This window comes from Mandrillus leucophaeus, unplaced genomic scaffold (genome assembly GCF_000951045.1).
Source record: "Mandrillus leucophaeus isolate KB7577 unplaced genomic scaffold, Mleu.le_1.0 Scaffold1419, whole genome shotgun sequence".
NCBI lineage: Eukaryota > Metazoa > Chordata > Mammalia > Primates > Cercopithecidae > Mandrillus > Mandrillus leucophaeus.
The window spans coordinates 76070-86185 of NW_012101387.1; the positions used below are offsets into that span (position 1 = coordinate 76070).

At 36.1% G+C, this 10116-nt stretch overlaps 1 long non-coding RNA gene across 1 annotated transcript; it reads left to right on the top strand.

Annotated features, from left to right (window-relative positions):
* Positions 1-7336: 7336 nt before the first annotated feature.
* Positions 7337-9782, top strand: LOC105535144. The gene is made up of 2 exons (XR_001005386.1): positions 7337-8057; positions 9295-9782. It is a non-coding gene; the product is annotated as an uncharacterized LOC105535144 (long non-coding RNA).
* Positions 9783-10116: the final 334 nt, after the last annotated feature.

Genomic DNA, 10116 nt, shown 5'->3' on the forward strand with positions numbered 1-10116 from the left:
ATGGGTGCAGCACACCAACATGGCACAAGTATACATATGTAACAAACCTGCACGTTATGCACATGTACCCTAGAACTTAAAGTATAATAATAATAATAATAATAAATTAATTTGTCCAGAGCAACTCAAGTACTAAGTGGCAGAGCTGGGATATGAACCTAGGCAGTCTGGCTCCAGAGACCACAGAGTTATGGGTTAATGCAAAAGTAACTGTGGTTCTCACCATTTTAATGACAAAAACCGCAATTCCTTTTGCACCAACCTTTTGCACCAATAATTACTGCACTATTTTGAGGCATTACTTTATACCCATATGTGGACTGCCTTAGTTCAAAGACTAAAAATATAATAAATATACTTAAAATCTCTATTAAATAGAATATAATCTTCAGAATCTTAAAACTGAGACATGTCAGTGTTTTCGATGCCTCAGGGTGAAGTATGCAAGTGCCTATTATTATTGTTTTCACCAAAATAAAAAGATTGCTCGGATGTAAGATTGAGGATATTTTACTCTTTTGGTGTTGTATTTAAAATTGTTTTTGGAATGAGCCAGGGAAATAAACAACAAGTAAATGGAGTTATGGGAAAATTCTTTTTAGGCATTCCTAGTCTAATCAGATAAATATGAGAATGTGACATGAATTAGTGCTTCTAATTTTTAGGTCAGGACATGAAGATTAAAACAGTTTCTATTTGTTGTCTTTATTTCTTAAATAGCTTGATTGTAAATTTGCTTTATAGGAGGAAAATAATTTAGTTGTGGAAAATAGCTGAGGTTATGACTGACTTAACACCCAACAAAAATATTTGAACCTAATATATCCCAGGTAAAGGACTAAAATTGGTTTGACAGGGTCATGATTTTTATTGAAACCTGATGTCTTATTAAAAGAAAATGAACAGATTTGGAGAGATTTTTTAAATAGAATAATCTGAAAAAAACATTGTTTACTGAGTAGGTAACTGTGTTTTTTTGATTTGTGATATAAATACTTTTGTTGATCCCTAGAAGTTCACGGTGGAGAAAAACCTTCTAGCTTCTAAAAAATAGAGAAGCTACAAACCAAGCTGATGCTAGTTGCACCATTTGCTCAACTCAATGCAAGAAAAATTTCTCCAAAACCTACCTGTACACTTACTTTACAGCAGTTTTCCCCAATAAGAAGTTAGCATTTACTGCAAAGTTTATAAAATACCCAAGGAACTATGGGGAATGAATGAATTTTGATTAGCTATTTCATCTTCCTTGATAATTTTTCATTTTCTCCCCACCTTTTCATAAAACTATGAAGCAAAGGATTCAAATACCTGACATAGAAGAGGATAGGTGAGGTAAAGAAAGAAAAATAGCCCAGGACTACTTTTTCATTATAAAACATAAGTATTAAATCATAGCAATCTCTATAATCACAACGTTCAGTGATATTTTAATAGCCTTGGAAATTTTTTAACATATGGATCAAGAATTTAAAAGTAAAATCATTATCCTAATTTCTTCCAGATGGTAAATATTATAATTTTTTTCATTACCTTATTGGTTAACAAGGCAGAGATTCTACATAGACATACTGAAGAACAGGAAGGAAAAAAAAAAGAAAAAAAGGTATGGCAGAAATAGCTTAGTTGATCATTGTTGTGGACTGAATGTTTATGTCACCCCAAAATTCATATGCTGAGATCTAATTCCCAATGTGTTGGTGCTTGGAGATGGTGTCTTTGGAAGATAATTAGGTCATGAGAGTGGAGCCATCAGCAATGGGGTGCGTGCCTTTACAAGATGAGGCCGGAGAGCTAGCTCACTCTCTTTCTACCATGTGAAGATACTAGGAGAAGTCAGCCACCTGCAACCCAAAAGACAGCCCTCACCAGAACCTGACCGGGCTGGCACACTAATCTCAGAATTCCAGCCTCCAGAGCTGTAAAAAAAATAAAATAAATTTCTGTTGTTTACAAGCCACCCAGTCGATGATACTTTGTTACAGCAGCCTGAACTAAGACAATCACCAAACCAACTTTTTATTCTTCCTAGACACAAACAGGACTATAGCCCCAGCTTCCCTTTCACTATATGGGGCTGTGTGACCAAGCTGTGGCCAATAGAAGGTGAGCAGACTTCTACCAGTTTTCTCCTTTGTCAAAGCACAGGCACCAGGAAGCTGGTTGTGACAACAAGGTGGTAAGAGTGGAGTCACAAGAATACTGCTTGAATGAATGAGAAGAATCTGCCCATCAAGAATACTCACTTTAGCTTTGACTGAGTGAGAAATAAACTTCTCAGTTAAGTCAACAAGATTTCAGATTTTATATGTTATAGCAGCTAACATTACCAAAACTAACATGTAGAAGCTAATAAGGACATCTAAAGCTCTGGAAATGTATTTCCTGGAATGGTGCACCTTTATTGCTTTCTTGTTGATTTTGGATTTTATAACATAATTGTGTATCTTAGATGTTATTACCATATCTTCTATTAAATATCATGTTTGTAGATAATTGTCCTAGCTGCAAAATATATAGATGCTTATAAATTTTGTTTTAGCCATTTTATGTAGCAATATATATTGTCAGTACATCCTAAACTGAACAGGCAGAGATCTGGATTCTAGTTCCAGGTACTCTAGGTTCCTGTCTCAGTTCTACTGTATATGAAACTTAAACCTGTTAGCATCTTGGTTCCACCATTTATTTGTCAAATATGGTGACTGAACTAAATAAGGTTGGAGACTCTAAAAAGTAAAATTTGATAAGAAAATTTTTATATTTCTTTTTTGGGGGTAGGTGGGGGACAGGGTCTCACTCTGTTGCCTGCCCAGGCTGGAATGCAGTGACACAATCACGGCTCACTGCAGTGTGGACCTGACAGGCTTAAGTGATCCTCCTACCTCAGCATCCCAAGTAGCTGGGACAACAGACGTGAGCCACCATGCCCGGCCAAGAAAATTAATATATTTCTACTCAGCACTTTTTGTATATACTACAGATTGGTCATTCCTTCATTATTAACATTGTAAATATTTTAAGGAGAAAAGTAGCAACCTCATAAATAACCCTTCTTTCTTGAGAAGTATCCTAAAAGTTCTGCAAACATGAAATAAATGTCTACTAGGTGATAAGTTCCTCGAAGAAACTATGTCTGGTTCATCTTTGTGTTTCTAGCACCTAACTGCTCATTTTTGCTGAATAAATAAACTCTTATTGAGAAGTTTTTAAAAATAACATTATTTCACTATAGTTTTAAATTACCGAAGAAGTGTTCTTATCCAATCACCAAAGGCACAAAAGAGTCAGGTCAACGGTCCTAGATCCAGTTTTCAAATACTACTACAAATGAAATTGTTTCATTCCTAGGAAGTTCCCTCATGAATTTCTGGGTGAGCTGTGTGAGATAAAAGTGGGAGAGAATCCATTCCATTTTAATATGTTTTACTTACTGTGATTCGTCTATGATTTCATCTATTTTTTTAAAAGGGTTCAACAGGTGAAATGGGTAACTGCTTTAACCTAACCAATATTGCTGTTAGGAAATCATCAAACTATAACAGCAGTGAGCTCAAACCACTGAAATGTAGGATGCAGCTATGGACATTATTCCAAAAAGCATAATGATATTCTGAAGCAGAACCACCTAAAAATTTGGGATTCGAAGCTGCTAATTGATCTTTCAAATCATTCAGAAAGTCATTTTGATCATTCATTGTATCCCTGAGATGAAAAGACCTACTAGGAATAAGCATGGCCTTAAAACCTACAAGATTATTTCCTTAGCGAAATTTAATAATGAGAGTCAAGACAGGAATTTAAAAAAAATCCAAGAACATCTGTCAGTCTAAATTTCCTAACCCACTTTTTCCGGTGAGGAAAATATGTCCTCCAAAACTTCGTCATTGGCAGCTCTAAATGTAGGCTGTGAAGGAATGCTTATCTAACTATTGGCTTAGTGCTATATCTAAGTGGAAAGAAAATTATGGTACAAGCTTAACCAACAAGAACATTCATCCTGTTTGAGGGAAGCAGACATAGCTTAGAAAGTTAGTCAATCTAATCAATAAGAAATATATCTGATACTTTCCATTTTAAAAATTGAGAATTTGAAAAAGTATTTTTATTAATATACTGATAATTGTTGTAATATGTAACATTTATGTGGCTATGACACATCGAAGTTTACTAAATATGTTTTCACATACAATGCCACCTTCATTTATCACAGTAAACCTATTGGTATTTTTAATACTCAAGTAATAGATGGATCAGCATTGAAGCTCCAATGGGATCTTCAATGGGAGTTTAAACAAATGTAAGCTCCAAAAGCCTTCATAACATTAGGATCAAACAGTGAAGATTTTCTTTGCTTCAGAAGTTTTGCCCATTACTGGGAACATGCTTTTAGAAGTAAAGGATCCTAACCTTAGCATGATAAGCTACAATCACAGTAATAGAGTACATGTATAGCACATTACAAATTACATATTACAATGTTCTTTTAACAAGCACTTTCTCATTGTGACGTGGATATTCACCAATCCAGTAAAATATCAGAACATATATCATTATTTTCATTTTACAGACATAGACACTGAGGCTTAGAAAACGTTTCATGGCCTGAGTGTGGTCCCATTGACTCCAAGATTAATTCACCAAAATGTTCTGCTTCTTGAAATCAGAAATTAGAGGAGCACAGTTACAGTTAAGTTGGAATCATTGATTGTCTTGAAATTAAATGAAAGCTCCTCCTCCACCAGTGTCTAGTTCCACAAAAGGAGGGACTTAAACAAATGTAAGGTATTTAACTCCTTGATGGTGTGCTTTTTCTGTGGGAAGGGGGACATTTGTTTCATTCATTTTGTTCTGTTTTTTTTAAAACATGCTCAAGGTAGACAGCAACTCTTTTGAAAACACAAAGTAAGAATAATTAAATTCTCAGGCAAGCTGAAGAAATCAAATTAGTCCTATATATAACACAGGAAAAACGTTGGAGGGAAGAGCAAGTTTTTCCAAAAACAAAATTAACCCAAAAAAAAAAACACCCATTGGAAAATGTAATTCAATCGAGAAATAATATTTTTTTCAATTTGGATTTATGTCTTTGCTTCAGTAGGTAGTGTTAATAGTCTCCAAATGCCAGTGTGTATTCATGAACACTTAGCAAGTTCATGATGTGATACATTCCTTTTTGGATACATCTTTTGTCAAATCCATCTGTCTATGGCAGATATGCATAGTTTTACAGAACCTTATCTGCAAAAGAACTTCCACAGTTAGACAAAAATGGCTTTAGAAAATTGAGAGGAGTGGATAGAAGAAAGATCAACTACTGCTGTTTGGGAGATTTTTTTTTTTGCTTTCCCCACCATGCCTTGCCCCCAGCCCACTGTCCACTGGGCACCTGGCACCTCTAGACTCCTTTTCTTAAAGCTCTATTCTTTCCCAAGTAACAGATATGACTCTGGCATCTCAGGAAGAACTGAAGAGATGGAGGTCCCAGAGGAAAGAACGGATGCAAGATATAAATAGTCCTAGTATATGCCCACCAGAATTTCCCTGAGCCTTGGTTTTAAACATCCTCTGAATTATATAGGTAGCTGATTAATGTTTGACAATTAAGCATTTTTATGTCATTCATCTCAATAAGCACCCAAGCAAGGTAACGTAAACAATGAAGATATGAAAAGGTAGAAGGAGATATGAATACTACACCAAGTGGGCCACATGGACCCAAGGAAAAAGAGGAGCTGAGTTGAAGTCAGGAGCTGATTCAGATAGAGCAGCTTCAACTCTACTACTTCTTACTCTTAGATGGGCTCCAAACCACCTTGAGGGATGGGATTATATTTCTTTTATAGATGCACTCCTTTCTCCCACTAATACAGTTAGGAATGTATAGCTAAGAATGAGCCAACCATTACTATTCATGTCTATGGCTACAGAAACTCAATAAATCAACTCGCTATTCTGGGTCAATAAATGAACCCATTATACTGTTTTTTCACGAAGTAAATGTGTTTCTAAAGGAATGTATTAAAATTACATTTTTAAAAATCTATCTGTTTTGCATATATTTGGTTGATACAGAAAAGGAGTCTATGTTGGCTTCTTTTCTTTCTATAAACTTCATTCACTGGTGTGATCTGAAAGGGGGTAATATTTCAGAAAGCAAAAATATTTTTAACAAAAAAACTTTGCATTTCCAGTGTGATCGAAACACGAAATTATGCAAAACACAACTATATATCTCTCCTACTGGTTAAATCATGCCAGTTGTTTAACTAGGTGCAATCAAAAATAAACTACTAATGTTATTTTTATAGGAATTGGCTAGTAATTACCAACTATAACTATTAAAAGTTTATATTTGCCACAGGGGCCTGTGATTTTAAAAACTGTTCAAATGATTTATGCTTGAGAGTTATATATAACACAAATATATACATTTGTATCTACAGGTTTAAAGAGGAAAAATAAGACAAAAAGCAACTTGAAAAGCAACCCATTTTTTTTAATGACCTAGCTTTGTGCTGTATTGAGAAAAAGTATAAAATTATTTGGGAGGAAGAAAAATATTTCTAAGCTCTAATTTCATAGGCAAAAGCCCTATTATTTTTTGTGATAGGCTAGGAGAAATCAATAATGACTTAAAAGCAAAAAGTAAACTGCTCACCTTTACAAGTCTATACTCAGTATTAATTCTATCCTGCGGTATATGCTATAGAAGGTAATGAAATGCTGATGTTTTCTAGTTTTTCACTTCAGTCTGCTCCAGCTTTATCCTAAACCTTGTCAGCAACAGAAGTTACCCTCAGCAACCATACAAACCTAACAACGGCTTCCCTGGGTTAATTTGATCTGCTCCAATCACAAATTCCAATCCACATACTTTCTTCTGTTATGGTTGTGTCTGTATGTGTTTAACGTACTTTTATAAGGCTTTTTACAACAAGCTCATGGTGTTTCATTCAGCCCTCTACCACATAAACAGAACCACTGAAGAGCATGTTTGTTCATATAAAATGTTTCAGTTATTCATAGTGTGTGTCTTCAGCTGGCTGCAGATTACAGTGAACGAAAGCATTGCTGCCATCATTCTACATTTCTCCTTTTCCTGCGCTCTATCTGCTGTGCACCCGTGTCCCCAAAGCATTTATTATAATATTTGATGCTCGCTCTCAGTTTTGGACTGAGATGGTAGGGGTGGGAAACCTTAAAACTTGCCTGACTCAAGTGCTCTCTAAGCCACTGCTTTGATCCCAGCATCCTGCTTTAACCTGCTCCTGTTGGACCTCTGCCACTTTACTGACCCCATAAAACAAACAGAGCTAGCAAATGCATCAAACAGCCTCCTTCAATATGCGGCTTGACTGTGATTCGTGGCACAAAACTGAAATAACCCTGCCAGGTCTTAGAAGCTTTAAGATTCATCGTTTTGAACTTGATACACATAGTACAGTACCTTAAAAACGAATCATCTGCTAGTTCAGTATTTTCTACTTACAATCACTCCCTCCCAGGGCATGTAATTAATTTACTGAGCTTAAAAAAAAAAAAAAAAAAAAAAAAAAAAACAGGATTACTCACACAGTCTTGAAGATGCAATGTCATCTATTTAGGACAGAAACATCCAAGGCCGTGTCAGAACTCAATTACGACTACATATGCATTAAGGCAGGAACTGGCAGGCCTCTGGATACGCCAACTATAGGACTCGTGCTTCTCGTACGCTGGGCTATAATCTATGAAACTGAGCTCCAGAGCCAGCCAATCACTTAGCTCCTCATAACAAGTCTAACTGGCTCTGGAAAGCTGAAAGGGCTGCACTGGAACAACACAGAAGAGATATTCTACACATTAATCTACTTATCTGGAATCACTTTGACTCTAAAGGGCAGAGAAAAATCACAGCTTCCTTGTTGGAGGGGAAAAGGACAGGTGATCTGGGGAAAACGCAGCTACACCTGGAGCAAGGTCTCTTCCCGGCTTTGCAATCCCAACTGTGCCCGCGCTTCAGGACCCGAGTCGTCCCAGAAACCAAAGGGCAGGCACGGCAGCAAATGCCTGAGGTAATTTTCATCTTTCTTTTTATTTTTAGTAGAATAATGCTGACTGAAAGTGATAAGCATAAAGTCGCTGAGGCAACTAGATAAGCTTCGATTTTATTTTACCTTTTCCTATTCTAATCGTGTGCAGGATCATTTCTTATTAAGTCTGAGGAGGGGGAGAATTAATGAACCTGAAATAAACTTGAAACTAAAACGATCATTTGTGGAGGAAAATAGAGGATTTTCCAGAACAGTTTCAGAGCTACCTTCTCAGATGAGCAGGCTTTTCACCCACCCACAGAAAGAAGAGCCAACGGGGCTGAGACGGGAGAGGGATGGGTTTCAGGAGCACAATTAAAAGTTTTTCATATCTTAAAGAAAATAATCTATGTTCAGAGAGAAAATTGAAAAGATAAGTTACTGCCCAGTTCCTTTGACCTTTGACACTTAGACCACATAAGAATGTTCCATGGTAGAACGGCTGGAACAGAGAATCTTAAGAATTCTAAGAGAGAATCAATACTGCTCCCCTGCCCCAGGTTTTTCTTGGTTTCTTTACAATCGTATCCTTATTTCCCATTACATTTTAGTGTTAGTTATACCAATTACTTGTTACACCATGCTTCTACATTTGCAGTTAATAATGGATCTGTAGAAAACATTTTAAAGTCAAAATTATTATAGAGGCAACTAAAATAAGAAAGCAAAAAATATATGAAACTGACATACACATAACCCCAACACCATACCCCTTAGATACTTAATGTACTTAACACAATAACAAATCCTTCCAAATCCTCAGCAAATTGTCTGTTTCTTTAACACATTTTGTAGCAAGTGTAACATTAGCAACAAGAAAAACTTTGGCAATAAACTTGTACATAACTAAATCAGTCCTTATGCTTTCATAGTGACAATAGAATGTACATAATATTTTATTTGTTTTGTTGGACTTATAAGCTCCCAAGGCAAGAAGCTGAGAAGAAAATTTTGCTTTGTTTAGTGGTGAAATATAAACAGTAACAGAAGAGACATTTATGCACTTTTTGTTGGCTGTAGATAATTGACTGAATTCAACTTGAGATTTGACACCAGAAAGAAAAACATGGCAATAGACAGAAAACAGAAAAAGTAATCCATTGGCAATTTCCCCCCAGGGTTTGTTCTTTGAATTGTCCAATCTGTGACTAGCCAGGGAAGAATATTTCTGCTCTGTTTAAATAGTTTTTATTTAATTAAACCTTTGTTTATTTGACAGTGCTGCTGCCTTTGGTGACTATGTGAGAATGGAAACTTCTAAGGAAGCCAGGTTGTTAGAATTGTTACCCCCTTTACTCGAAGATAACATAGATTATCCAGACTGAGATGGAAAACAAGCCCTTTATTGAATTTTCAACACAGACTCCCTGCTTCTCATCTCCTTAATAAAATTTCATTAAACCCCCCTAGAATTCCCATGTTCAAATCTCCATTTGTTGACAGACAAGGCCAAGAATACTCTAAACTGAGGCATGCAAGTCATTTCATTTGTATTCTTGTCCAAAAATTTCCCATAGGAAGACTTCACCTCCTACAATTCTGAAGAAAACTCTTACTGTCCAAGACAATCGCCAGCAACCATCCACAGTCATCTGAGTGGAAACTTTCACAGCTTTTGTACATTCTCTGTGTCAACATACAACTGAGTTACAGACTGTCCCCTGGCTCCCTGACCCTTACAAACACTAAAAGTTTTGTTTGACTCAACTTCAAGCTGCTCATCTGTTAGTAATGTTCACTCCAGAACACATTCATGATGAGAGCTTTCTAAAAGACCAGCACTGCCTTCCCCTCCTATAATCCTAATAATCATGATAACCTGAAACATGTTACTGGGACTCGAGATTTTTCTGGGGATTGAAAATATTTAGTCCTTGGAGCTGTCACATATCAGGGGCAACCTCACACTGAAACAAAGGAAGTGATGTCCCATTATTATCCACCCTGAGCCACCATAATACACTGTTTACATTTATTTTCTTCAGCCTGTGCAAAACAAAGCAATGGAAGAGGAAACTAAAAAATATACATACTAGTACCA